Genomic DNA, 26,279 nt, shown 5'->3' on the forward strand with positions numbered 1-26,279 from the left:
AACTCTTGTGCTTTTATTCCTTTAATTTTTATTTATTTGGGTTGCAATCCTATACTCACTTACCTGAATGCAATGGGACTTGCACAAGGTTGAAGTATTAGTCTTTTTATAGGCTGGCCTCAGAGAAAGGCTCCCTGCATGTAGAACAATTTAAGATAAAAATACAGTTTTTTAAAACTCCATTAAAAGCACTCAGGAACAGAATCTATTAAGATAGCTATAAAGACAACACTATAACCAGTTCTAAAACAGACTGGGAAGCTTGCGCAAATATAGAAATCCTTGCTAGGTGCCAAAAACACAACAAAGTTGGCACCCACTAGGTGAGTTTACTGGAAAGGGCTATACCGCAATTCAGGCTGCCACACCTGAGAACACACTCTTCCATCCCTCCCTCTCCTTCCCTCCTTCCCTCACAATGCCTAACCTCAGAAGTCAGGGGGCCTTGAAGCAGGCCTTCTGTTTAATCAATGTTTGAGGCAGATTCATGGGGGTGGGAGAGCAGTACTTCAAGCAGCCAGTTCCTTGACTGGCAGTTATGTACCAAGTTAGGATATCTCTAGATACTCGTTTTCAGGGTTCAGTATTAGTGGCCTTTCCACTCTCTGCTCAGTCAGGCTCTGTGAAGTGCAAGGAAGGAAAATTGGTGCTTCTTGAACCCTTAACAGCTTATAATATCCTGCAGGAGAGAATGGGTGTCTGGGTAGCTGAACAAGAACATTTTGTAGCATTTCTGGCTTGGCATAGCTATTTAGGAACTCACATTCTCTAGCAACTGTTATATATAGGTAATCAACAACCTGGATTTGAATGGTCAGAATAAAACTACAAAATAGACCTGTGACTCTAAAGGTTTGAAGAAAATTAAGGTTATTTTACATTTTCATCACTCAAATCTTTCATTCCCCAAAATACTGGTTTTTAGAGTTTTTTCAACTGCGGGCTCGAATTTATTGCATTTTTTACCATTTACTATTTTACTATTTACTATCAGAGGCATTAAATCATCAACCACTAGGTATATGGAAGTACAATATTTTGCATAATGTTGATTATTAACACAACACACACATATAATCAAGACATTCTAACAATGCATGGTAACCCTTCTGATGTATAATTCATTCTAATTGAACAGAATATTTAAAAAATAGGTTCCCTCCCTTACTGGCTCAAGAAGTAAATCCAGTACTTTCTTCAGCCGGAACTTGCCGGAACTCAGTTCCAGCACCCCACAGGTGGGTTCCATTGCCATTCTAAGAGAAGAAGGGAGGCACTCATGGTGAGTTCTGGCACCTCTTTTTCTAGAATAATAGCACTGGGTAAATTATTTACCTTCTTGAAAGCACTCACATAAGCACACACAACCACTAGCACCTTAAAGCAACTCAAAATGCAATTGTTCTTCCCTTGCTCTGTTGATGTTCTTTACAGTGGAAAAAGAGTTCTGGTCAGAAATCATAGGGTTTTGTTAAGCATATCACCAATACTTTATTTTCTCATGAAGCAATGAAATATGTGCATTAAGCACTGCAGAACTCAAAAAGTGAGAAGGTGGCCACCAAGTGGACCAACAAATTGCAGAAATTGGATTAAGAAGGCAAAGAACATGTGAGACTATTTAAACAGTCACAACAGCATCTTACCTTCTTCCCTTAAACCTTCCAAAGGCAACAACACCATCTGTGTGATGATGAAGCAAGCCTTACTTATTTAGAAAGGGTGTGTTTGATCTCCACCCCTTCTTCAATTTTTTTAACTTACACTACCCTGGGAACAAAGGGTAGCCAGTGAAGCAGTTACGCTACAAAAGAACAAAGGGGTTTCCTGATGCAATATGCATAGTGAGGAACTGACCAAGTCTGGCTGAGTTGTTTTAGTCTAACAGTAAATCTCAAAGATAAAAAAAGCAATCCTGGTCTGCCAACTCCAAACATTTCACAATTCTTTTTCCAGCATTCAATACTTGCTTCTTTGAAGGACCCTCTGCAGGAAACAATGGACCACTCTAGGGTGCACAGTAAGCTAAATGGATTATCCAAGGAATGCAGACTCTCTGCTGTGGCTGCTGGCCTCTGTGAATTCAGGCTACAAAGGTCAAAAGGCCCAGTTCTAATTCTGAAGAGTATCATGAAGTAGAAAGCAAGTTAGGAAGATTTAGCAGATGCTACTTTAAGCATCTCAAAGCAGTCTAGATCCTCCTTAGGAAAAGTGCTACTGACTCCATCCTTTCATCCTTATCACATATAGCAAAAGTATTGAGTCTGCCAAGAAACCTTTTTAAAGCCTCTTAACGCGGGGGGCGGGGTGGAATATATGTTTCACTGGTGGAGTGGAAAGTAGAAAGAGAGAGAGACCACATGATTATTTAAACAGAGCATTTTATGTAGCAAGGATTAGTATCTAGAAGACCACATGTGTGCTGGAGTTTTCAAGAGGGGCTTCCTATTTTCATCCCATTGAAGCCCATGAAACCTACTTTGTAAGTCTGCTAGCTCCTCTGTATTGCCATTCAGAGTAGGACTTCAACTGACAGAGAAATCAGTTGCTTCCCCAGGCGCATGAAGTGCTTTGCATGTATGTGCCTATGTGTCTTTTTGGATATTAGACATCGTCTTGGGCCACACACACACTAACCTGCTTGTAGCACCAAAAAGCAGTTTTTCTTAATCCAGAATCCTTCATGCTCATCCTCAACATGGTACCTTCCGTTTAGATTGATTCTAGGTCCTGCTGCCCACAAGAGTGGGTGTGGTAACTTGATATGCATTTGACAACCCTGCCCTTGATTAGGTTATCTATGTTTTTTATCTGTTTTCAAATGTGTACACTTCAGGGTAATGCAGAATAAATCTGCAATGAGCTTGTATCAGAAGGAAACCAGTTTCTCAAGAAGCAAAAAATATGAAATAGATCTAGACCATGTGTGGACTAGGTAGAATATACAAGTACTGGTCTCCACTGATTCTAGAATAAAATGTTTTGTATATGCAGATGTGGAACAGGCATCATATGTTATGCCCACTACACATGGCCCATACATTTACACCCGGTGATGCACTTATGGACTGCTTGTTCAGTCCAGATATGGCAGGATTTTCAGCAGGAAATTATGAAACGTTAATTTGGATCAACAAAATATTTTACCAGGGCCAAAGGTTTAACAGCAAACACCACTATGAATTTCCATTATAGACAGGGAAACTCTGATTAAATATAAAAAAGCTTTCTTAATTCTTACAGAATTGAAGGAAAACATGCTCTCTCACATAATTCCACAAACTGTTCACAAACATTCTCACACACTGACATTTATTACAGGAGAACAGCTTGGTGTTTTGGACCTCCTTAAGAGCAGGTAGAACAAATAGCCAGCACCAAAACGACAAAGAAGAGACAGTCTCAAACTGATGTTTTTAAAAATTGATTTTTTTAAAGTGACATGTGATATGGTTAACATGTCAACATATAACCTTCCCCACAGTGAAAATAAAAATCCTGCAGTGTTTTGGTCCAATGAGGTTACCACAGGGGTGTATTCAGAGCACCAAGGCATGATATCGGCTTATTCGGTGCAGCATGAGATCAAGAATGCTTATGCAAGGGATATTTCCTCCTCACACTGCAGCTTTCTGCAGAAGAAAGGGCTCTTTTGAGGGTCAAGGGGTCCTCAGAAAAAGCCAGGAAGTGTGGTAGCGGCAATGGAGAGAAGGGTCAGGGACATCAGCCAGAACCAGCTTGCACAAGTGAAGCTCCCAACTTAAAGGAAAGGCTCTTTTGAGTGCAATAAAGAAAAGGGGATGATAGTTTTCCTTGCACTTATGCTGCATTGTATATAAACCAATATATTGAATCATATTGTGAACATCTCACATTGCAATTAAATTTTTGGAGCACCATTTTGTGGCTTTGCCTCTTTTTTGTGACTTTCTGGCTATTGGTAAACCAGTACAGGAAACACAGTGATCGAGGGCTGGGAATTGGGGTAAGAGACTAGAGAGCCACAGGCACAGCCAACGTAGGTCAAGGCAAGGTCTAATCCAGCTGATGAACACTACTCCTTTAGCTATGTCTCAACAAACAATTATTTGCACTGGATGGTATTAGGTCCCTTATATCATGTGAGTTCCTAAGAAAACAATTTTACGGTCCTGTGGTCTACAAGATTTGTGTGCAGCTTTCATCAGGTGGGGCGGGGAAAAGATGCTTTTTAGAATAGCTGTGTGGTACAGTATTCCTAGTTTCTTCTCACCAGGGTGATTTGAGAATGTTATAAAGAAAGATAAACAACGTTGACTTTGTTTTGGTGTTTGTATGATTTCCTGTTCAGGAATGTTACAAAGCTTTCACTATTTCCTCAGATCAGGGTATTTGCTGTAATCATTTGTTTCCCCCAAGGAGACTTACAAAATCATAGAATTGTAGTGGTGGGGGGCGGATCCTGGGAGTCATCTAGTTCAACCTTCTGCAATGCAGGAATCCTTTGCCCAACGTGGGGCTCGAACCATTACTTTGGTTATTAATCACTTTCCAAAATCATATGTAATGGAAAGACTGCCTGTAAAGACAGTTTGGAAAATGAAATGAATCTACATTCGGGCCAGGCAAGCATAGCCTACTGCACCAAGATTGCACCAGATGAACTGGTTTCCAGTGTTTTCTGAGACCAATTTAAAGTGCTTCTGATGCTGCCCTTTAAAGCCCCAGATGGTTTGGGGCCATGTAACTTATGAGGCTGCCGGCATCCCATATCAGCTTACTTAAGATCCACTTAAGATCCACTTCTGAAGCCCTGTTGAGGTACGCGGCAACAAAGGATGGCAGGCTCACAGGCCAGGGCATTTTGAAGAATGGCCCCACAGTTGTGGGGAAATGATACCACATCAGATCAGGAAATCCTCCATCCCTGCACACTTTCAAACAGGGCTGAAAAATTAACCCTTTTGCCACAGTTTATAGCAATTAACTGCAGTCTAGCTGTTGATATGGCATTGTGTTCTGAGTTCTGGTGGTTGCATGATGTTCTGCTATGTTACATTTTGCTGGATTGTTGGTGGGTTTGCTAGTTTGAATAATGCTGGATAAAATAATGTGCGGAGATTATTAAGATATTTTAAATGTTTATTTGTTACTGTTCATATTTCATTTGATTCAGCCTTACTTGCCAGACATATACATATAGCTCTGTTGGATGACATACATTTTCAAAGGTGATGACACAGGACAGGATTTCCCAGTGTGGTGTTTGATCTCCACATGGAGTTCTGGCATACTTGTGGGAAGGAAATGAGAGAATTAAAAAGTGAGTGAAGAAGCAAGATATATGCAAGGACAGGGTAGGCTTGTAAAAACCTTGACCTCTGAACAGAAGTGTACTTTAAAAGTAGTAACTTAAAACATGCAAGGATAAGCTATTATTCATTCAATAGTAAACTTTTTAGAGCATTAAGGACACAGTACACATAGTTATAACCAGTGCTTTTTTCTGGGGGGATGCAGGGGTATGCATACCCCTAAACATTTTGTGAATCTTTGTACTTTTGTCCACTTGCTATATTTATTTCCCCTGATTTGAACTGTAAAATGGTGATTTCCTTGAGTCAGAATGAGTGTACTCCTAAACATTTTTTAAGAAAAAAAGCACTGGATATAACCATAGGCTTGCTGAAATTAGTGGGCATAACGACACTTAGCTGTGTGTTGGACCATGGCCTAGTATAGTGAGATATGTTGTGAGTGGGAGTTGTTATTAAAAGGACGTATATCCATTACATACAAATGCCCATTGTTGCTTACAACCAATATTATGAAACTATGGGATGACTCAGAAAAACAATGAATAACTAAAATAAAATGTGGAACGTAAAAAATAAGCACCCTTGGTGAGAAACCAAGGGTGCCAACTTGAAAAAAATATGGGGGTGGGCAAAGAAGCCCCGCCCCACATAACTGATCACATGACATGGTGCATGCACACCATTTGAATAGCAATGCTTATCAACTTTGGGGGGCAGCCCCCTCAAATATTTTATTGGGGGGTGAAGACCCCTCAGCCCCTAGGAGTTTTTATATCCAAAATTTAACTCTGGTTAGCTCAAAATGGCATCTAAGCTGTGGTGTAGCATGGGAGAGCCAGCTACAAAATTGTTAGGGGTGCAAAAATTCAGCACCCGGTGCTGCCTCAATACGGCTGCACACTTCTGTTGCTGGGCTCTACTGAAAGCAGCTTCTCCATGTGGAGAACCATGAAGTGACCTCTCTAGACAACGGAACTCTTCTTCTTTTTATCTCTCAGACTGTGATCTGAGTGACGCAGATGCTGTTAGGTAGTTGAATGTGCATGCATACTCCATACGTTTCTGTCCCTCACACCCTACACCTCCATATGGCCCCAGGTGCCAGCAATCCATGCTATGTCACTGCATCGGAGAGAGGACACTTTCTCTCTCTCTCTCTCTCTCTCTCTCTCTATATATATATATATATCCTTTCTTGATTGGAATTGGGGGAGGGGGGAAAGCTTGGTGGGCTCTAGTCATCCAGCAGCAGTCTTGGGAGGCAGAGGATGTCGCTAGATCCAAAAACAGTTTAGTAACTTGGTGTGAAGACCTTCATAGATGCTTAAACATGTGCTATTTCCACTTGGGGGGGGGGGATATTTGCATCTAACCTCCAGATTATACGTTGAATTCTGCTAAATGTAAAGAACATGTGGAAGGATTTGTGCAGGGGGAATCAGGTGTATGCATTAAACATTCACGTGACCCTTTAGGATTATGATCTTCAAAAGTGAAATGGTTTCCAGGGCAGCAGTTTCATTATATTAAAATTATCCCAACAAAAGTAATTATGTTTTAATGGATTGTACTGTATTTTTCACTGTCACAGTACGAAAGCCAGCTATCAGTGAAACAAGCTATTGAATTCCATTTTAATACAGAATTTACCATCTGTACTATCCAACAGTTTTAGAAAGCTTATTAAATATAGTCACAGTTCCTATAAACATTAGTATAATTAAAACTGAGGCAGTATTTTTCTTATAAGATACATGATTCAAGGACTCCTCAGAGGAAGAAAAAAAACACATTTTCCATATTATAATTAATTAGTAATCCAAAATTAGCATTAAAAGGTTGCTAATTGTATACATAAATTCAGGAGCTTTTATGATTTTAAAATAGATCCTTATTCTTAATAGTTAATGTTATGTAAAGCAATTGAAAAAAATTTTTTAAAAAATTAAAAATGGTATCAGTTAATGCAAATTGCAAGAAGGTAATTCTTTTTCAGTATCAGTTGCAGGCTATGAATTTCAATCAAAATGCTCCCTGAAAAGGTTTCAGTGGCGGTTTTAGATCAGTCAACAGGCTTTTTGGGACAGGCACTTGCAGTTGTGTCAAGCAGCATAAGAATATGATATACATGGGATACACAATTGATAGAAAACTCTAATACACAAAGCATGTATTGGAAATTAGGATACTTGATATGTGTGCATATACCCCAGGGATATGTGTGTGTGCACAATAGGACAATGAAATTGAAAGGGCATCTTAAGATGGCTGTGGTGTCCCTCCAGATGTTGCTGGGTTCCAACTCCGATCACCTCCAACCTTTGGCAATGCTAGTTGGAATTAATATTAATTGGATTCCAATAGCATCTGGAGGGTCAAAGGGTCCCCTTCCTGGTCTTAAGACTTTAAAACTATCTCAAGATCATCTACTTCAACCCTACATCTTGCATTAAGCTACCTTTGCATTATGCCATGCGATTCTCCCCATGTTATTATGCTCTGCTCTGATCATAAGAAGGCATATCAAAAGGATGGGGTAGAAGAGTTGTCTTGCACAGTATGTGCCTGGCAACATTTCAACAGCTGGCCACTTATTCTTCCATGTGCTGCAGAGCCATTCAAAGGTTAGAGGAAGAGCAGCTTCATGTCTTACTGGCAGCTGCTGTAAATGTCTATTCCTTGGCATTGCAATACAATCTAAAATATATTTGGGTCCTAGTGCAAACTGAATGCCTTACCTTGATGTGCTCCAGCTTAAATAGGCATACCGAAATGGCTAAAAAGAAGCAAATAACTGGATTGACTACAGGAGGTCCAGCAATTATCAGAATATATTCCATAAAGATAAACATCTCTCAGATACCAGCTTTGTCTTCTACCTCAGTAAAAGAACCATATCCATTGACTGACACAGAAAGCGTGCATGCACATGTACAATATGTCATGGAAAACAGGCCTAAAAGGTCAAGCTTAACCAGTGAATACAGTTTGAGTTTAATCAAAGCCAAAATGGCATTGTGACCTTCAAAAGTACGCAAAGTGCAGAGTCAATTCAAACGCAAGTCCCCTGTACTTACAAACAATGAATGCTTGGGAAAACATTAAAATAGCTTGGTAAGGAAGCAAGCTAGCCTATATTTCACTTAAAAGCAAATCTACCTCACCCTCTTTATCAGATTGTCATTTTATACAATAAATGCACAGCTCTTCTGTGTGGGGAATCTAAACGAGTGAGGTAGCCAACGTTTGTAATTACCTAATAAGGTGCATTAATTTGGTTATAAGGCTTAGCTGTATTATGAATTGAGTGCTCTTTTTCCTGAAAGTTCTCCTCTAGTTTAGAATGTTAAATGGGATAGTGTGCATGAATGGTCCACATGATCAGCATTCAGTCAGCCACATACCTGAAGGCAGCTGCTCTGCAGGTGTACAGTTTATTTAAGGCTAAACTTTGCCCTCAATTAAACTGTGCTGAACACTGTGAGGCTATGTGGACCTTTCAAATGGATCTCCAATTTACAAAATAATACCATGCTGCTTACATAAATAAACTACTCCTTGGCCACAATTCAGTGTTTGAAAACCATTGGCATTCTTAATCATGTGATTTGCAACACACAATGCTAATGCAATAATCATTTACATGTTGCTGCATGTTTGACAACATGGATTAACAATTATTGAACTATGCATGATGAAACATAATGTATGCAGGGAACAAAGCACTACTGTTGCCAACACAACATGCTGCCTTCGCCACCCTACACAAACTATAGTTCCCAAGGTGCAGTGTGATAATAAACATGGAGAGGGCAGGCTCGCCAAAGGCATCAAGTGTCTATAACGGGGTAGGCAACCTAAGGCCCATGGGCCGAATGTGGCCCAATCGCCTTCTCAATCTGGCCCACAGACGGTCCGGGAATCAGCGTATTTTTACATGAGTAGAATGTGTCCTTTTATTTAAAATGCATCTCTGGGTTATTTGTGGGGCATAGGAATTCGTTCATATATTTTTTTCAAAATATAGTCCGGCCCACCACATGGTCTGAGGGACGGTGGACCGGCCCATGGCTGAAAAAGGTTGCTGACCCCTGGTCTATAAGCTTAAAGATATGGGTATCAGAACTGTGAAACTGTAATTTTCCATGTATGAATGCTTTAAGACAAAATGTCATTTAGTGGACAAAAGACGATTTGATATAGATTTAATTAACCCAAATATGATCAAGAGACTTTAAAGAACTTTACATCTGCCAGATGCAGATGGGTTAAGAATCAAACTAGATGCAACATGAGATGCAACTGAATTCAACGAAGAGTAGAAAATAAATACAAAAGGTTGTATTCAACTTTTACTCAAGGCAGACCTACTGGGTGATATTAAACTAAGTTTTACTCAAAGCAGACCCATTGAAATTAATGGACATGACTAAGTTAGGCCCATTCATTTCAGTGGGTCTATTCTGAATGAAACATGTTTTAATACTACCAATGGGTCTACTCTGAGTAAAAAATAGTGCTAAGAGGGGTGGGAATGAGGTCCACCTGTGCAACTGGACTTTCAACATACCTTCCTCCAATGCACACCCTAAACCTGTTTTGGGGGTTCACCCAACCGTCCAGAGCAGATTTAAGGGGTACAGGAGCAGAGGGGGAAAGTTCCATTGTGTGAGCAGACTCCATTCTACACATACAGAAGCTTAGTTGAATCCTGCCCAATGGACCTAACTTAATCATGTTCATTAACTTCAGCGGGTGTACTCTGCATGGAGCAGGACAGGTTGTCCCTGGACAAAGAATTCCCTTGCAAGTGAAGAGGTAAGGAGTCTTTTCTCCCCACACCCCTCACTCAGAAGGGTATGGCAGAGGCATGTGCATTGGCAGAGCACACGGATGACACCTCTCCTTCTCTCTCACTTCCTCACAGATACCTTCTGTGCATCCTGGTCCATATGCTCCAGCTGCTGATCATTTGCTCTGAGCTGTTTTGCAGCCAATTTCCCAAACAGAATCAAGGACATGCAAAAGGCTTGCTGTGTCCTCTCTTTCTTAGGCATGCCAACTGCTGAAGTCATATCCTATTTCTCCTGGAAGTCCGAGAAAGATTGAAAGGAGGACAAAGAATAACAGGTGCCAACACAGCAGCCTTGTGAATGACCACAACAGAGGCTCTCTGACTGAATTCATTCCTATTTCTCAGACTTAGTTGTTATTCATGGAGGTAAAGAATATGTTGTACCTGCTGAAAGCACTTTGGTCTATTATCTGCACCACAGCCAAGTTTCATGCAGAACAAAGTATTAGAAACAGCAGATTAAGGTTCACCTGGCAGGCTGGAAAAAAAATATTGTCAAATGTATAATGAAAAACTGGCAAAATAATTTAGGTGGCAAAACAGGTTCGACACACATAGGTTTGGCTTTAGCCAGAATAAGTGCCCTTGTAAGTATGTTGCACTGAATTCCATCCATTGTTTTTCTTTTGGATGTAAATCTAACTGACTCGTTTTTTTGTGAGGGGTGGGGATTGTTTGGCGTAAATCAGTTTACAGGGTATAACTAGTTTCCATGCTATCAACTGCCAGTGCATGAGCTACCTTTAATTTGCAAAAGTAGTTTAGATATCCCTTTATCCACAAAGAATGCTTGCCCCAGAATACTGCAAAAGCCATGTTCACAGAGTGAGAGGGTAGCATTCACATTGTCTTGCAAGTGCTTTAGGATTTTAATCCCATTTTCAAAACTGATTTAGACATTGATTTAGGTTACAGGAACTGAAATGAACATAATCCCATCAGTAAGTATACAGATTCAAATGCAGGACTCTTCCTTATCTTTCAGCTTTAGTATACCAGTTTCTCAATCCACATTGTCCTTCAGAATCTGTGGATATGACCGTTTCCCAAAGTGTATGTTAGTCATCTAGGGATGCTTCCTAGATGTGCCTAAGAGGCAATTTACCTAGCTGACAACTCTGACCAGGTGGTTTACCTTATAAAGAGGGCTGGCCAGGAATGAGCCATTTAAGCTTATTACGATATCAATGTCAAGCTCAAAGAAGAACTGCCAAAGTCCAACTAATCCTTCATGCTGAACTGAAAACATATCTTCCTAATAGGAAAACAACACATGCACCATGAAATCATATTTGCAAAAAGATGTCCCACTGACCGTTGTTATGGTTGCATTAATTGGAGGAATTGACTAAATTACTGGAGATATAACAGCATATTTTTAAACTTAGCATTTTACATTGACTGCTAGCATCAACATAAATTAAAGTTTTGAAAATGTTTGCTTTAAACTATTTAACCAGTTTAAACAATACAAAACTTCTCTAACATGCAAGCTATTTAGGATTAGGCTATGGAAGAGTACCAGTAATGAAGTAGGTGATGTTTGAAGGCTTAAATGCCTCCAGTATGCCTTTCACAGTTCATCCTCTTATATGTTACATTTTAAACTTTTATAACACAAGTTCTACCAAATTGGAACATATGCTAACCCCTTTTCCATGGGAAGTATTGAAATCGAGAATGAAACCTTGCATACAATCTTTATAACGTTTCTACAGTTTGGTTATCTGTGGAGCTCTTAAAACAACATAAGATGGCTGTGATGGGAAGATGGGCTGAGTGGTACTCATCCTCATAGATAACCCACCCAGTGAATCAATGGACAATGAGATGGAGCAGGGGAAGGCTTGATGTGGTAGGTGCAGTGAACAGACTCAGTCTCTCTCACCCCAGATAAACATGACAGATGGGTAAAAGAGGGCCAAAAGCCTGTTTGATCACGTTCTGACCTGTTACCCTATTCTAGAGCACCTCCAATGTGATAAAGCTTTCACTTGTCTGTCCTACTTGAACAGTGCTCCTGTGCAAGTGGAGAATCTCCCTATACATGGAAAAACTGCAGATCACACATGGGAATAATTCACCGTCTCTTTAAGAACTGGAGAGCAAATGTTGTTAGAACTGGCTGCAACTTACCAAGCAAATCTTGGTAACCGAGCAGAAGGAAACAGCTCCTGGGTTTGTAGTCTACAAGTCTTCTAAGTTGATTATTTTAAAAATGAAATGCTTTATTTATAATCAGAAGTCCAACCACATTAAACAAAACAACAAATCACAGAGAAGGCTTTTAATGGAGGAGAAGTCTGTAGATAAACGGACTCTCCATGTTTGGAGAACTACTAATGGTGGAAGTCTGTTTCCTTTATGTCTTGTTGCAGTGTGTCCATACTTCTCTGAACTCCCCTCAATAAGAAATTAGTAGGGTAGCCATGGGATGGGGCTTTTCTTGGGGGTGGCCCACCCGGTCCACCAAACTAAGATCTGTATGCAGTATGTTGTCCCAGGCTTTTAAGATTATGTTTTATGGTTGGTAGTTTTGGCTCCTGCATTCTTGCTAGTTGCTGTTGTTCTGAGGTCCTGTGCTTTATACTGCATTTTAGCTGTGATTTGTAATTGGGGTGGGATGTGCTGGCTTGGATCTTATGTCTTACTGTGTTGTTGTTTGTATCTTGCTACTTGTGTCTTGTTACTTTTTAAGTATTTTATAGCATGTAGGTATTTTTAATAGGCATCTAAAATGGAGAAAATTAATACATAAATGTGAAACAAGATGGGCACTTGGTTTCATCCAGCTGCCATTTCATCCAGCTGCCATTTCATCTGCCAGGCTATTTCTCCCTGACATTCGGGTGTGCGTGGGTTTCATCCAGCACTTGGTTTCATCCAGCTGCCATTTCATCCAGCTGCCATTTCATCTGCCAGGCTATTTCTCCCTGACATTCGGGTGTGGGTGTGCTACGCAGGTGGCGCTGTGGGATAAACTACAGAGCCTAGGACTTGCCGATCAGAAGGTCGGCAGTTCGAATCCCCATGGCGGGGTGAGCTCCCATTGCTCGGTCCCTGCTCCTGCCAACCTAGCAGTTCGAAAGCACGTCAAAGTGCAAGTAGATAAGTAGGTACCGCTCCAGCGGGAAGGTAAATGGCGTTTCCGTGCACTGCTCTGGTTCGCCAGAAGCGGCTTAGTTATGCTGGCCACATGACCTGGCAGCTGTACGCCGGCTCCCTCGGCCAATAAAGCGAGATGAGCGCTGCAACCCCAGAGTCAGTCATGACTGGACCTAATGGTCAGGGGTCCCTTTACCTTTATGCTGCAATAGGGTACAATAACATTATTCCTTCATATTCAAATAAATCGTACAGCCAATACTGAAAATGGCCCACAATCTGAATGATATGGCTCACCTAGTAAAATAGTGTCTGAATTATATTATCAAGCTGTTTGGGAGACAGAAGGGGATACAATTTGCATGCCAGTACAACTTTTCACCATGTAACAAGCCTTGGAACCACCAAAACTACAAGCACAGAGTTAGTTTTTAAAGGTCATTGAACCAAAACTTGCTGCCAAATATATTTATCTTAATTCTCACAGCCTCTTTCTTCTATCTACAGATTAAATTTCTATATCACCCCCAAGAAACAGAATAGTTGAACAATAGCAAACATTATTAGCTCTCCTCAGAAAACAAGGAAACAGAAAAAGGATCTCATATCACAATTCACTCCCAAAGATGAAACAAAATACTAAAATAAAATATCTGCTTGGGTACATAAAAAGGGGAGGCATGCAACTTTATATTTAGGGCTACACTCACGGCCCTATCTTAAGAGTAAGTTGGCTGAATCACATTCCACCCCTATAATGAGGATCTGTGTGGAGGAGAGTCTATATTTTATAATTACAAAATGCTTCAATTGACTGTTCTGAAACTTAACATTGTAGACAATTATAGAATTTGTTTCCATCTGCACTGCATGTAACCAGAAGAGGTAGGAAAGGTACTGCAGGAGTGTTTTGCAGTTCTAGAAACTACATAAGGTAATACTGTTCAAGTTTCTGAGTTCAAAGCAAAGTATTATGAGACTCCTCTGCATACTAAAGAACACCTCAGTGGTCCCCATACCAAACCTTGGGAGGCTCCACTTTCTACATGTCTCAGAGAACTGTCCTTTTATTCCTACTCTTTGCTTCCTGCAGCTTAGCCAATCTGGGATCCACAAGAGGGCTTTCTCTTTTTTTTCTTGACTGCTAAGCTTACCCTGGAGTCCTTCCTGAGGAACTTTGCCAAAAGCTTTTTAGAAGTCCAAGTACATGCTGTCAACTGGACCACCTCTATCTATATACTTGTCAACACTCTCAAAGAACTCTAATTAGGTTGATGAGATAGGACTTGCTCTTGCAGAAGCCATGCAAACTCTGCTTCAGTAAGGCTTGTTCTTCTACATACTTGGATATTCCATCTTTAACAATACTTGTGGTTAATGAGCACAGAACTGTAACCACAAGTCCCACTTTGGGCAATGCATTAAACCAAACATTGGCTTAGCAACACAGCCAGGGAGGTGCAAATTGGCTGTGAGCTCTCCTCTGGGAGATTGTTCATTTGCATGGTGTGGCTAAGTGAAGGTATGGCTTAGCTTAGCATGTTGTCAGAATGTACTTATTAATTCACACTGTTTTGTTAAGTGATATAGCTTCTGGGAATACACAATCTCGTGAGTTCCTCAGACTCAATCTAAATTAAGTGGCTCAAGTTTCTGCTACCTAGATTGTGGGCCTGTGCCTAAGGATGTGTACATTTTGTTAAAACAAAACCTAATACATTACAGGTGCTTCTAACAAATAACAAATAACAAGCATAAACAGGGTGGGCAGAGCATTGAGATGCATGGAATGACAACGCTTCCACCTATTCAAAACCCTACACAAGAATAATGAAGATACAGTTACTTAACCTTTCAGGTGCACACAGGTCACACGCTTGGGAGGCCAAGCTTGTGTTTAAAAAGAAGGCTCCTCTGCTAATAACAGCATATAATCTAAGATTAAAATGTAGCACAAGAATTTACATTCGTCTTCTTCTTTTCCTACGTAGCAGTTATTATTGGAATATCAATCCTGTTCTCAGACAACTCTTTTGTTTCTTCTGTGAGCATCAGCAAGAATGTACACTGCATTCTGTCAAAATGAAATTCTGACACATACAAGGCTATTTGCTCACTATCCGATTTGACTGTTAACCTTTCAGCTGCACAGACTCTTACAGCTGGTCCAATATTTGAGTGCCCATTCATCATTTAAGATTGGAGAAAGGATTCCTGTCTCAAAGAAATCTTACGGGAAAGGTCAGTGAAGAAAAAACATCAGCTATGATTCATAGCTTCTTGCTAAATCACTTCTTACTTAGCGAGAAAGAGTGGAATGGAGTATGAAGAGGAGAGGAGAGTGACACAGAGTATTGTGGGGTTACTACTGGTCTTGCCCAAAAAACTGGATCCTTTACTGGATCAGCAAAATGTTACAGCATAGGCAAGGAGGAAACTTGAAAAATAAGCTGAAACAGACAACTCAGGAAGGTCACTTCACCCTTTAGTGTCTTTCCCCTCTAAATAAAGTGTGTATTAATTAAAAGCTGTTGCTTTTTCCAACAAGGCTGGAGGGGGGCAAGGGTGGGGGGCTGTCATTAGTCACAAGCTCAAGGAGTCATAGGTCCTGCATAAGACAGTGGTTGTGACCAGCAGTGGTGTGGTTCACGTTGGCAGGTGTGCTGGTTTTCCTAAGACAACACATGGAGAGACAATCCTGAAGAGCAAAATGAGGAATCCTCCCTTTCAGTATGTCAGAGTTGAGTCATGGGAAACTAGAGGGGAGCCTGGACCTGGAAATCAAGAGTCAGAAGTTGTGCCAGAGGATCAGACCTGAGAAGGTCAGAGGCTCAAACCAAGGAACAACGTGAAACTACCATGGACTGGTTGGGCGCAAAGGAATGGTGGGAGTAACCAGCTAGGGAACCCGCAAGAGAAGAAGGCTCAGAGCCTGGGGAGTGGTGGGCCAACAATGAGTGGTTGGAGGAAGAAGACAGGGAGGAGGAGGTGTAATAAGTTTGAGAGGTAACAGGGCTTAGTGAGTGGGGAGAGTATGTTGCAGAAAGAAGTCCAGAATCAGAGGCAGAAGCTGAAGCAGGATAGGAGGGGGGCCAAGTGAAAGAGATTAATCTGGCTGGCGAAGAGGCATGGGTGTCTCCTCCTCCTGCTGAGGCAACCTGCACTTCCCCCGGTCTCCCAGAACCAGGAGAGGCTTGAAACAGGTGCAGTTTCAGATTGATTGGGGGGAAACCATGCAGCTGTGAGGAGGTGGGGACCTTTAGTCTCAGCAACTGCTTCATAGGGGCAAGACTTACCAGAGATGAGTTGCTAGGCTCATTAGGCCTGTGCAGAATCTGTTTTTGCTAATAAAGAATTAACTCCAACTTGCTCAGTGTGATTTACTGCTGACTTGCTCCTGTCCAAAACATGTTTTGGACACCTTTGGAGTGCTTTCCAGCCCCGTGCACCCTCCAATGTGGGGTTCAGCAGGGCTCAATTCTATCCTGATGTTGTTTAACATCTACATGAAACCGCTGGGTGGGGTTATCCAGAGGTTCAGAGTGCACTGTCAGCAGTATGCTGATGACACATGGCTCTACTTCTTGACATCTGCAGGTGAGGCAGTGGACGCACTGCAGCAGTGTCTTGCCTCAGTAATGGACTGGATGAGGGCCAACAAAGTGAAGCTCATTCCAGATAAGACTGAGGCACTGTTAGTGGGTGGTTCCTCAGACCAGATGGCTGGGAGGTCGCCTGCTCTTGATGGGGTTACACTGCCCCTGAAGGAGCAGGTTCGTAGCTTGGGGGTACTCCTGGATCATTTGCTGTCTCTTGAGGCTCAGGTGGCCTCAGTGGCCCGGAATGCCTTCCATCAGCTTTGGTTGGTGGCCCAGCTATGCCCTAATCTGGACACGGATAGCCTAACTCCTTTGTGCATTCTCTGGTAACCTCAAGGTTAGAGTACTGCAATGCATTATATGTAGGGCTGCCTCTGAAGACAATTCGGAAACTTCAGCTGGTGCAGAATTCAGCAGCCAGGTTGCTCACCAGAGCAAGACGGTTTGAGCATATTACACCGATCCTGGTCCAACTGTACTGACTACCAATTAGTTTCCGGGCCCGAATCAAAGTGCTGGTTTTGACCTATAAGGCCTTAAACAGCTCAGGACCACAATACCTCAAGGACCGCCTCTTCCCATATGAACCTACCCAGACCCTGAGATCATCTTCTGAGGCCCTCCTTCATGTGCCTCCTCCTCGAGACGTCAGGAGGGTGGCAACATGAGAACGGGCCTTCTCTGCAGTGGCTCCCCGTCTATGGAATGCTCTCCCCAGGGAAGTTTGCCTAGCGACTTCACTACAGGGTGGTATAGAAACTAAATAAATTAATGATGATGGTGGTGGATGAGGAAGACAGGACCCAACGGCTAACATCAATAGACTGGGCCAGTCATAGGAACGTAAGAGTCTTACCGGATAAAATCAAAGGACTGTCTAGGCCAGCATCCTGGTTCCCATATCAGTCTATGGGAAGCCTGCAAGCTGGACATGAGGGCAATAGTCCTCACCCACTGTTGTTACTTTATCTTCTTTTCAAAGATGCTGGAGATGTCAATGGGATTCTTTGAAATTGTGCTGTCAGCACCAACCAGCTAATTGGTGCTGACAGTGGACCTGATTGGTGCTGGTAATGAAGCCAGCTTGTCAAGGAACAATCGAGAACAGCTTTTGAAAAGTATGCAATGCCCTCTATCAACAAGTGGGATACAAAATGTTAAGTCAGTCCAAGGCCACAAATCAATATGCTTTTCGCTTTTACCAGACTACACTCTCAGCATAAATTCAACGGAGACCAAATTGCTTTCCATACTTGCAAGCTGTCTTTGAGTGTTCACAAATACAGACAAACGGGAGGGGGGGTGTGCTAAAAAGACTCCTGCACTGGCAGACATTATTCCTGCTTGTTCAAATGAAAGAATATAGAGGAAGGGGAATTAACTCAATTTTATAGCATTACAATCCTGATAATGCTTTGATGTCACTGCTGACCATTCAAGTTATTCTCTTTAAAAGGCCAAATCCTGAGAGTCTGCATTTACATTAAAACACTGTATTGGTTGTTACCAAGAAGGGGAAAACTATACGCAGGTAGATCTATTTTAAAAAGAGTTCATATATCATGATCTTCATAGGTGTCACTGCTAGAGTAGCATCATATACCGAAGACGCAGGGGCGCCTGCTATCCTATTTTTATACATAATGAATACGTCAGTGTTAGGAACTGAAGCCACAAAGGACTTGAGCCAAGATTTATCAGGCAAGGGTAGATTTTCACATTCATCCAACACGAACAGTCTTAGTTTTCATTTCTTTGAAAGCATGACTCCTCAATAAGAAGAGAAAAGGGCTGTTGCTCAACAATTTCGCCCTTTCTGGTAACAGATTTGTGAATACCATGCCACCATGAATCAGCTACTGCTTTTTAGTGAGGTGGTGCTGTTTCACATGTATTGAAATATTGCTGCATCTGTGCCTACCTGCAGGGTGGATAGTGACATGACATGATAACATATAAAAAACCAACTTTTCTGCATAATGAATAAAAAGAAAGAAAATTCACCATTAATATCAGTAGGCCAGATAAAGGAATTATGGCAGCAAAGTTCCTGAGTTGTTGTTGATGAACCATACCAGGTTCCTTTGTGGTGTTCAGTTGTCTGACCTGACCAAGCAAAGATCAGCTGCTTGGCAGTTTTTCAGAATACGCCTTCTTCTAAGGTGCCATCACATGTTAGTCTTGTGAAATGACTACATGGAATTAAAGGGGCTGAAGAGTCACACTGCTGGACACATACCCTGACGCTGCATGCCTTCCCTGGCCCTGCCAACATTCATGCATGAACACTGATGTCTGTAGCAAGGAAGCCTTGTAATTTTCTCCTGCTGTAGACATCCACCTTCAGTGTATGACCATCATGGCTGGGAAAGTTTCTGACAGTGGGGACAGTGCCAGCAGATGCTTATTTATCTAGCTATTTTTTAATTTATGCTCTGCATCTGAAGAGACTTTCCAATGGCACGCCAAGGGGGCTCTAGTCATGTTTCCCTCCCTCGCAGCCTGTTTTGCACCTTCTGTCATCTTTTTTGACTTAAGTAGATGGACTGTTTTGCTGCCCAGGGTTAATTTTCTGAGGATTATGGCAGACTCTCAAAGGACAGTAATGTTTTGCTTTCTAAGTGGCAGATGTACTGATTCAGGGTACCTATGACTTGATACCTGCAATCTACAGCTTTGGGATGAGGTAGGTTTAGAATACAACACAATTTTATTCTGTTTTATACTTGGATATGACTTTTAACAACACTGTATTGCTGTTTATGGTTGTGTTGTTCTGTACAGTATTTTTAGCTACCCTGTGCACTAGTTAGGAGAACAGGTGGGAAATAAGTAAAAATAATAATGATAAACTATGGTTTAGTGTTATATGTAAAACTGGCAACGTATCTTGAGAATTTCCTATCAATCCACTGTCTTCTATACAAAGGTGAAGGGACCGCTGACCGTTAGGGTCCAGTTGCGGACAACTCTGGGGTTGCGGCGCTCATCTCGCTTTATTGGCCGAGGGAGCCAGCGTACAGCTTCCGGGTCATGTGGCCAGCATGACTAAGCCGTTTCTGGCGAATCAGAGCAGCGCACGGAAATGCCATTTACCTTCCTGCCAGAGCGGTACCTATTTATATACTTGCACTTTGACGTGCTCTCAAACTGCTAGGTCAGCAGGAACAGGGACTGAGCAACGGGAGCTCACCCCGTCGCAGGGATTCAAACCTCTGACCTTCTGATGGGCAAGCCCTCAGCTCTGTGGTTTAGACCACAGCGCCACCCGCATCCCTGTCATCTATATAGTCATAGTCAATTTATTTATACACCACATTTTCTAGAAATACTTTAGTGCTCAAAGCAGTTCACAGGAAATAAGCAGCGTACAATAATAGTACATATATACTTCCACAATAGTAGATTTAAACATTTGTTTTTGCAAGTACTGAAATCATTCTCTTTTTGGTTTGAAATGACAGTGACAAACATAGAAAGTATCCTTTTGGAAACGATTCAAATAAATCTAGTTCTAATAAATCTAGCCTAAGCTAGCATTTACTGTATATTATTAATTTATATAAAAACCATTTATACACCACTCACAATTCAATAATATTCAAGTGGCTTACAACAACTAAGTACAGATTTAAAGCAACACATTAAATAAAAATTAATGACTAATTAATAAAAAGCAGCACCCATAATTAATTGAAGTCCAAAATGCACAGCACTGATGGGTACCAAAAACCCATATATAAAACAGTTTTTAAGAAGCACCAAAAGCATAATATTCTCAGCATTTTTCAAAATAACATTGAGGGAGGGTGATGGTTACTAGCAACTCATTATTGCTTTAATAGTAAAACATGAATTTATTATTGACATGTTAATTCTTCTTAAATAGTATATCTGTGTGCTATAAATCTATCATTTAAACACTTGTTTAAAAAAAGAGAGAGAAATAACAAAATGTTTAGGGAAAATTCAAAGTGCTGCCATAGCCTGGGAAGGAAGACAAGCTTTGGCAAAGGTTTCTCAGTCCACTTGATGCCATATATCTAACCCTGTCCCCAGGGAATGAGAGTTCCCACACATGCACCCCTCCTGTAGCATTTCATTTTAGAAATGCCTTTGAAGCACTTTCTCTATTCAGCAGGGATGGCTTATTACACATTTTCCTTAGGGCTGCAATTAATATTTCTCCCTGTAGAAATCCCCTACTGGGGATTCCTGCAGCATATGATCAAAAGCTTCAGAATATTCTTGTAAGCATTTTCCAGCTGTACGCCTGATCTCTAACAGGCTAAAAAGGTTTTTTGACCTTAGTCTCAAAAGTCTGCTCTTCAACTTGGCCACAAAGTTCCATAGCAAAGTCCCTGCAATTTCCTCCTTTAAAAGTATCCTGTGGCAGCTGCTTTCTTGATTTACACAGAATGGTAAGGGACGGACTAATAACTACCCAGATACTCCCAAATGTGATGTCTGATAACATAACTTAAATCAACTGCCATACACTATTAAAGAGAGGTCATTAGATATAATAGAGCACATTCTCTCATTCTTTGTATACAGAAAAATGGTGTCTGGTATCTTCAACTACAAGTAAATCAGGTAGCAGAACTATGAAAGACCTTTGATGGAAGAAGAAGAAGAGTTTGGATTTGATATCCTGCTTTATCACTACCCGAAGGAGTCTCAAAACGGCTAACATTCTCCTTTCCCTTCCTGCCCCACAACAAACACTCTGTGAGGTGAGTGGGGCTGAGAGACTTCAAAAAAGTGTGACTGGCCCAAGGTCACCCAGCAGCTGCATGTGGAGGAGCAGAAAATCAAACCCGGTTCCCCAGATTACGGGTCTATCGCTCTTAACCACTACACCACACTGGCTCTCTGGAAGCCTCTGCAAATCAGAGAAGAAATAACTGGACTTTATGGACTAAGAGCTTGACACAGTATGAGCCAGCTTTTGAATTCACAGTGAAGAATACCAGGAAAATATGTGCTGGTGTGGTCCGTGCTGATGTGGTGTGTGGCATGGGGAAGATCAAGAGTGGAACCCAACATTGCACAAGCAGATTTCTACTCACATATTGGTACTTCACCTTCCTCTCCCCCGTTTAGCTCAACCTCACAGCCACAAAATCTGGTTCCCCCAACCATCCATTTAAGAGTGTGACATCATGCAGGGGGCTTCAAGTGGAAGAAGAAAGTGGTCCCAGTGTGCAAGTGGAAAACTCTTACTTGTAAATAGGGAAAGGATCTTCACTGAGGCAGTGTAATGATACAGACTCAGCAGCAGCAAAAGAGCCATTCAGGTCCAGAGCTCTTTCAAGGTGAAAGGTTGGCTGGGATGGGCCTGGTCCAGGAAAAGAGGTCAAGACGCACAAGTCTGGGGTCAGCTACAAGAAGTTCAAGACAGCATGAGAGCTGATAAGTTGGTCTAACAAGTTTTCCACAACTTTCTTGCTGCTTGCGTGGTTAGTCTGCAAGCAGATGCTGCGTTTATGTGGATGTGTCTGGTTCCTTCTCCTGAAGTGGCAACAGTTCCCAGAAGAGAGCACTAAACCTGCCCTCCTCCCTACAATCCAGCTTGGCCACCCCAGGCTCAGGCTCCATGCTCTCTTTCCATCAGGAGGGGAGGGAGCTGGAAGTCCCATCTCTACACTAGAGTCAAACAGAATCTGGAAAGGGAAGAGGGGGGAAAGGACTTCCATCTAATCCAGCCTCCTCCTCTGATTCCTCTTCTTCCTCTTGATTCTGCCATCTTGGGGCCAAGCCCAACAGCACCAAAGGAGTCATGACAGGCCATTCTGTTTACACATGGATAACACTGGATATAAGCATGTAATATCTTTGGGGTCTAATACAAGGCATCTGGTTCACACAGTTAATTGGGAAAACTATTACCGTGATCCTTTTTGGGATTTCATAAATATTGAAGCTGAAACTATTCCTAACAACACCCCTTTCTTTGAAGTATATTATGATATTATAATTTGCTCTCCTTTAGCCAATAGGATCTGATCTTTCAGTATTCTTCTGTGTATTAGTATAACTTTGTAACTTATTTATCGCTTATGGAACAAGTTGTATCAATCTTTAGAAGAAATATAAACATGGCAATCAAAATACTAACGGGGCAATTGAGTTGCTACCTCTAAATATACCTCCAGATAATCTGTTTCCTCCAAGGACATCTGAAGTTGCATGGCCACCACTATCTCAAGAAGATTTCCCAAGAAGGAAGTATTTGTCACTGGGTGGTATATGTCACACAACTCAGGGTTATTTGTTAAACACTAAAGGGAGCTGTTGGCAAAATATAAATTACCCCCCCCCCCGTGTGTACACATGTGACATCATCAAATCTCACAGGTAGCCATGAGCGTAGCCGGGGGGCGGGGGGTAGGGGGGCAACTGCCCCCCAGATCAAGTAAAACAATAGAAATACTTAACTAACAGACCAATCATGTCAGTTCTGTCCCCCCCCCCAACAAAGTCCTGCCCACCTAAAAAAAATCCTGGCTATGCCCATGTAGGTAGCTACCAGATTTCTGGGATCCTGCCCCATCCCACTGAGTGACAGCATTTGGGAGCCACAGTTTTAATTTTCCACAGTGCCCTTGATGACTCTGGAGAAATGTGGCAAATTAAAATGGCAGCTCCAACCTCCCTGGTACTGATCACACAGTGCTGCAGTTATCTCTCGCTTAAGGTCCTCTCAAACCTGGAGCTGGTATTGTTTCTAAGTGTCTACTGTGTACAGAGGTAAGAGCAAATGCTCTGCATGCAAAAGGTCCCAGGTTCAGTCCTCAGCATCTCCAGGTAAGTCTAGGAGGGACTCCTGTCTGAAATCCTTGGGATCTGATGCCCATCAGTGTACTGTAGACAATGCTTAAGTAGGTGGACCAATGGTCTAACTCAGTATAACACAGATTTCTGTGTTCCTTGATTTTAGGGGAAGGGCAGTTGCTTAGTGGTAGACCACCTTCTTTGAATGCAGATAATCCCAGGTCCAGTCTCCCAACAGCTCCAGGTAGGACTGGGTGAAACCCCTGCCTGAAGGCCAGGGATTCACTGCTAGTCAGTACAGACAATAATGAGGTAGCAAGTACGGCTTAGTATGGTATGGCTCAGTATTATGGCAGTGTCCTGTGTTCTTAATATTCAGATCCTGTTATTGGTTACACACACAGGCTTGTACAAATATGTGCATTGTCTGCATCAACATTTCCTGTAACTATTTTTGACAGTTTCGTATTAAACACTTAGTAGCTTCATACGGCATTAATCCTGTTTAAACAGAAGTGTCAAAGCTGTGCTTGAAAATTATCCTCGAATTTGACTGCATTCAATTGTGATCCTGCTCAACATGCAAGAGTCTAAGGATGGAGCTGCAGACTGCATAGCTCCAACATGAAAAACATGGGAAGCTGCCTACTAACCTGGTATTGTCAACACTGACTGGCAGCAGCTCTCCAGGGGTTCAGACGGGGAAGGGGCATTCCCAACCTTACCTGAAAATTGAACTGCTTGCAAAGCAGATGCTCTACCCTGAGCTTCTTCCAAGCATGAGTAAGTATGGTATTTACCGTAGGATACACTGGCTAAGGGATGCAAACTGTGAGCACCTTCCAGCCCTCTGAACAGAACGAGGTGGGCAGCTGCCAAGCTCTTGTCATTGTTGGCTGACAAAGGGAGACATGCAGCTCAGTTGGTTAGAGTGTGGTGCTGCTAACACCAAGGTTGCAGGTTTGATCCCAGCTGCATATTCCTGCATTGCAGGGGGTTGGACTAGATGATCCTCAGGGTCCCTTCCAACTCTACGATTCTACGTTTCTGTAAGTCTTTTATCCAAGTTACAAAGTGTGGATCTTCCCACCATTCAGCGGGGTCACATTCTGCATGGATTCCAGCCTGATAACTGGGACTGCAAGGATAAAGCTGTGAGAAGAAAGTTGAGCTCAAACTTTATTTCGTGGAAGATCGAGATTAAATTCCAGAGAATACTGTTCACAAGCTATAACCTGCCCAATTTATTTTACTGACTTCCTCATGCTGGATTCAGAGACCACTTTTGAAGGTGGTCTGGACACAAGGGGAAGCACCATAGCACAGTGGGTAGGGCATCTGGTTTGCATGCAGAAAGTCCTAATGTCCATCTCCAGGTAGCACTGGGAATGTCCACGGTCTGAATATAAGGTCTTACAGGGTGGTATGAAAGTGCAGCAGCTGAACAAGAGCTTCCAAAATTACGCAGTGCACACAGACCTCTCTACGTGGCATGCTGTAACATCGCCAAGAACTATATTACCTGGGCACAAAAACATGTTTGTGAACAATGAAGAAATGTCCATCACATATCACCAGCACAGAAATACCTGAACTCTAGGAACGGGAAAGTAAAATCTTGGGATACCTTTTTGGGAGTTACACTAGTTTTCTTGTTTTGTGAAAGGTGTGAATACTTTATGAAGATTGTGATATTTCTGCTGCAACACTGTTTTCATGTATAGCTGCTTATCTGTGATTTAATCTATTTATTTGGAGGAGCTGTGGAAGAACAGAGCTAGCTGAGAAGACTCTTACGGCTGCAAGGAAGGCTAATTTACTTTAATGCAGTAGTCCAGGTGGAAACCATTAGGAATCTAGCCAGCCAGGAAGGAAGGAAGACTGGTGAATGAGAGAGAGAGAGAGAGAGAGAGAGAGAGAACACAGAGGAACTATTAAAGACTTCTATGAGCGGTACCTGCAGCCAAAGCTGTGAAATGTTCTTCAGGATATGGTTTGGATGAGTGCTTTCCCTACTGGAAACCTATTATCTGTTTAGGGTAATTGAAATCTGGGCCTTTTCTAAGCATTATACTCCATGTTGATCTCCTCTCCTGGTCTGAACACTTATTTTGTTTAAAAGGCAATGCAGTGGAAAAAGAAGCAACAGAAGCAGACTGCACCTCTTTACCATCTTAGAAATCAATGGCACTTAAGAATGTTGGTTTTTCCCCATCCTTACATAGTGCTGGCAACTAAATAAATATAATAATAATAATAATTTATTTACACCCCGCCCATCTGGCTGGGTTTCCCCAGCCACTCTGGGTGGTTCCTAACAGAATATTAAAAACTTCCCCAAACAGGGCTGCCTTCAGATGTATTCTAAAAGTCAGATAGTTGTTTACTTCCTTGACATCTGATGGGAGGGTGTTCCACAGGGCAGGCGCCACTACTGAGAAGGCCCTCTGCCTCGTTCCCTGTAACTTGGCTTCTCACAGTGAGGGAACCGCCAGAAGGCCCTTGGCGCTGGACCTCAGTGTCCGGGCTGAACACTGGGGGTGGAGACGCTTCTTCAGGTATACTGAGCCGAGGCCATTTAGGGCTTTAAAGGTCAGCACCAACACTTGGAATTGTGCTTGGAAACGTACTGGGAGTCAATGTAGG

At 42.0% G+C, this 26,279-nt stretch overlaps 1 protein-coding gene and 1 long non-coding RNA gene across 17 annotated transcripts in view; one reads left to right on the forward strand and one right to left on the reverse strand.

Annotated features, from left to right (window-relative positions):
- The window catches only part of LOC310757877, a 518,075-nt gene that overhangs the window by 191,444 nt on the left and 300,352 nt on the right, over positions 1–26,279 (forward strand). The window lies entirely within an intron of this gene.
- Positions 1–26,279, reverse strand: part of ATP2B2 (ATPase plasma membrane Ca2+ transporting 2) — a 353,226-nt gene that overhangs the window by 156,118 nt on the left and 170,829 nt on the right. Inside the window, exon 1 of one of the 16 annotated variants that reach the window (XM_083603275.1) lies at positions 64–129. The exons of the other annotated variants lie outside the window; for them this stretch is intronic. The gene's annotated coding sequence lies outside the window, so the exon portion shown is untranslated. Of the gene's footprint in view, positions 1–63; positions 130–26,279 lie in introns of those variants that run through there. 16 annotated transcript variants of the gene reach the window in all.

The sequence above is a fragment of the Podarcis filfolensis genome (assembly GCF_964270895.1).
Source record: "Podarcis filfolensis genome assembly, chromosome: 2".
Lineage (NCBI taxonomy): Eukaryota > Metazoa > Chordata > Lepidosauria > Squamata > Lacertidae > Podarcis > Podarcis filfolensis.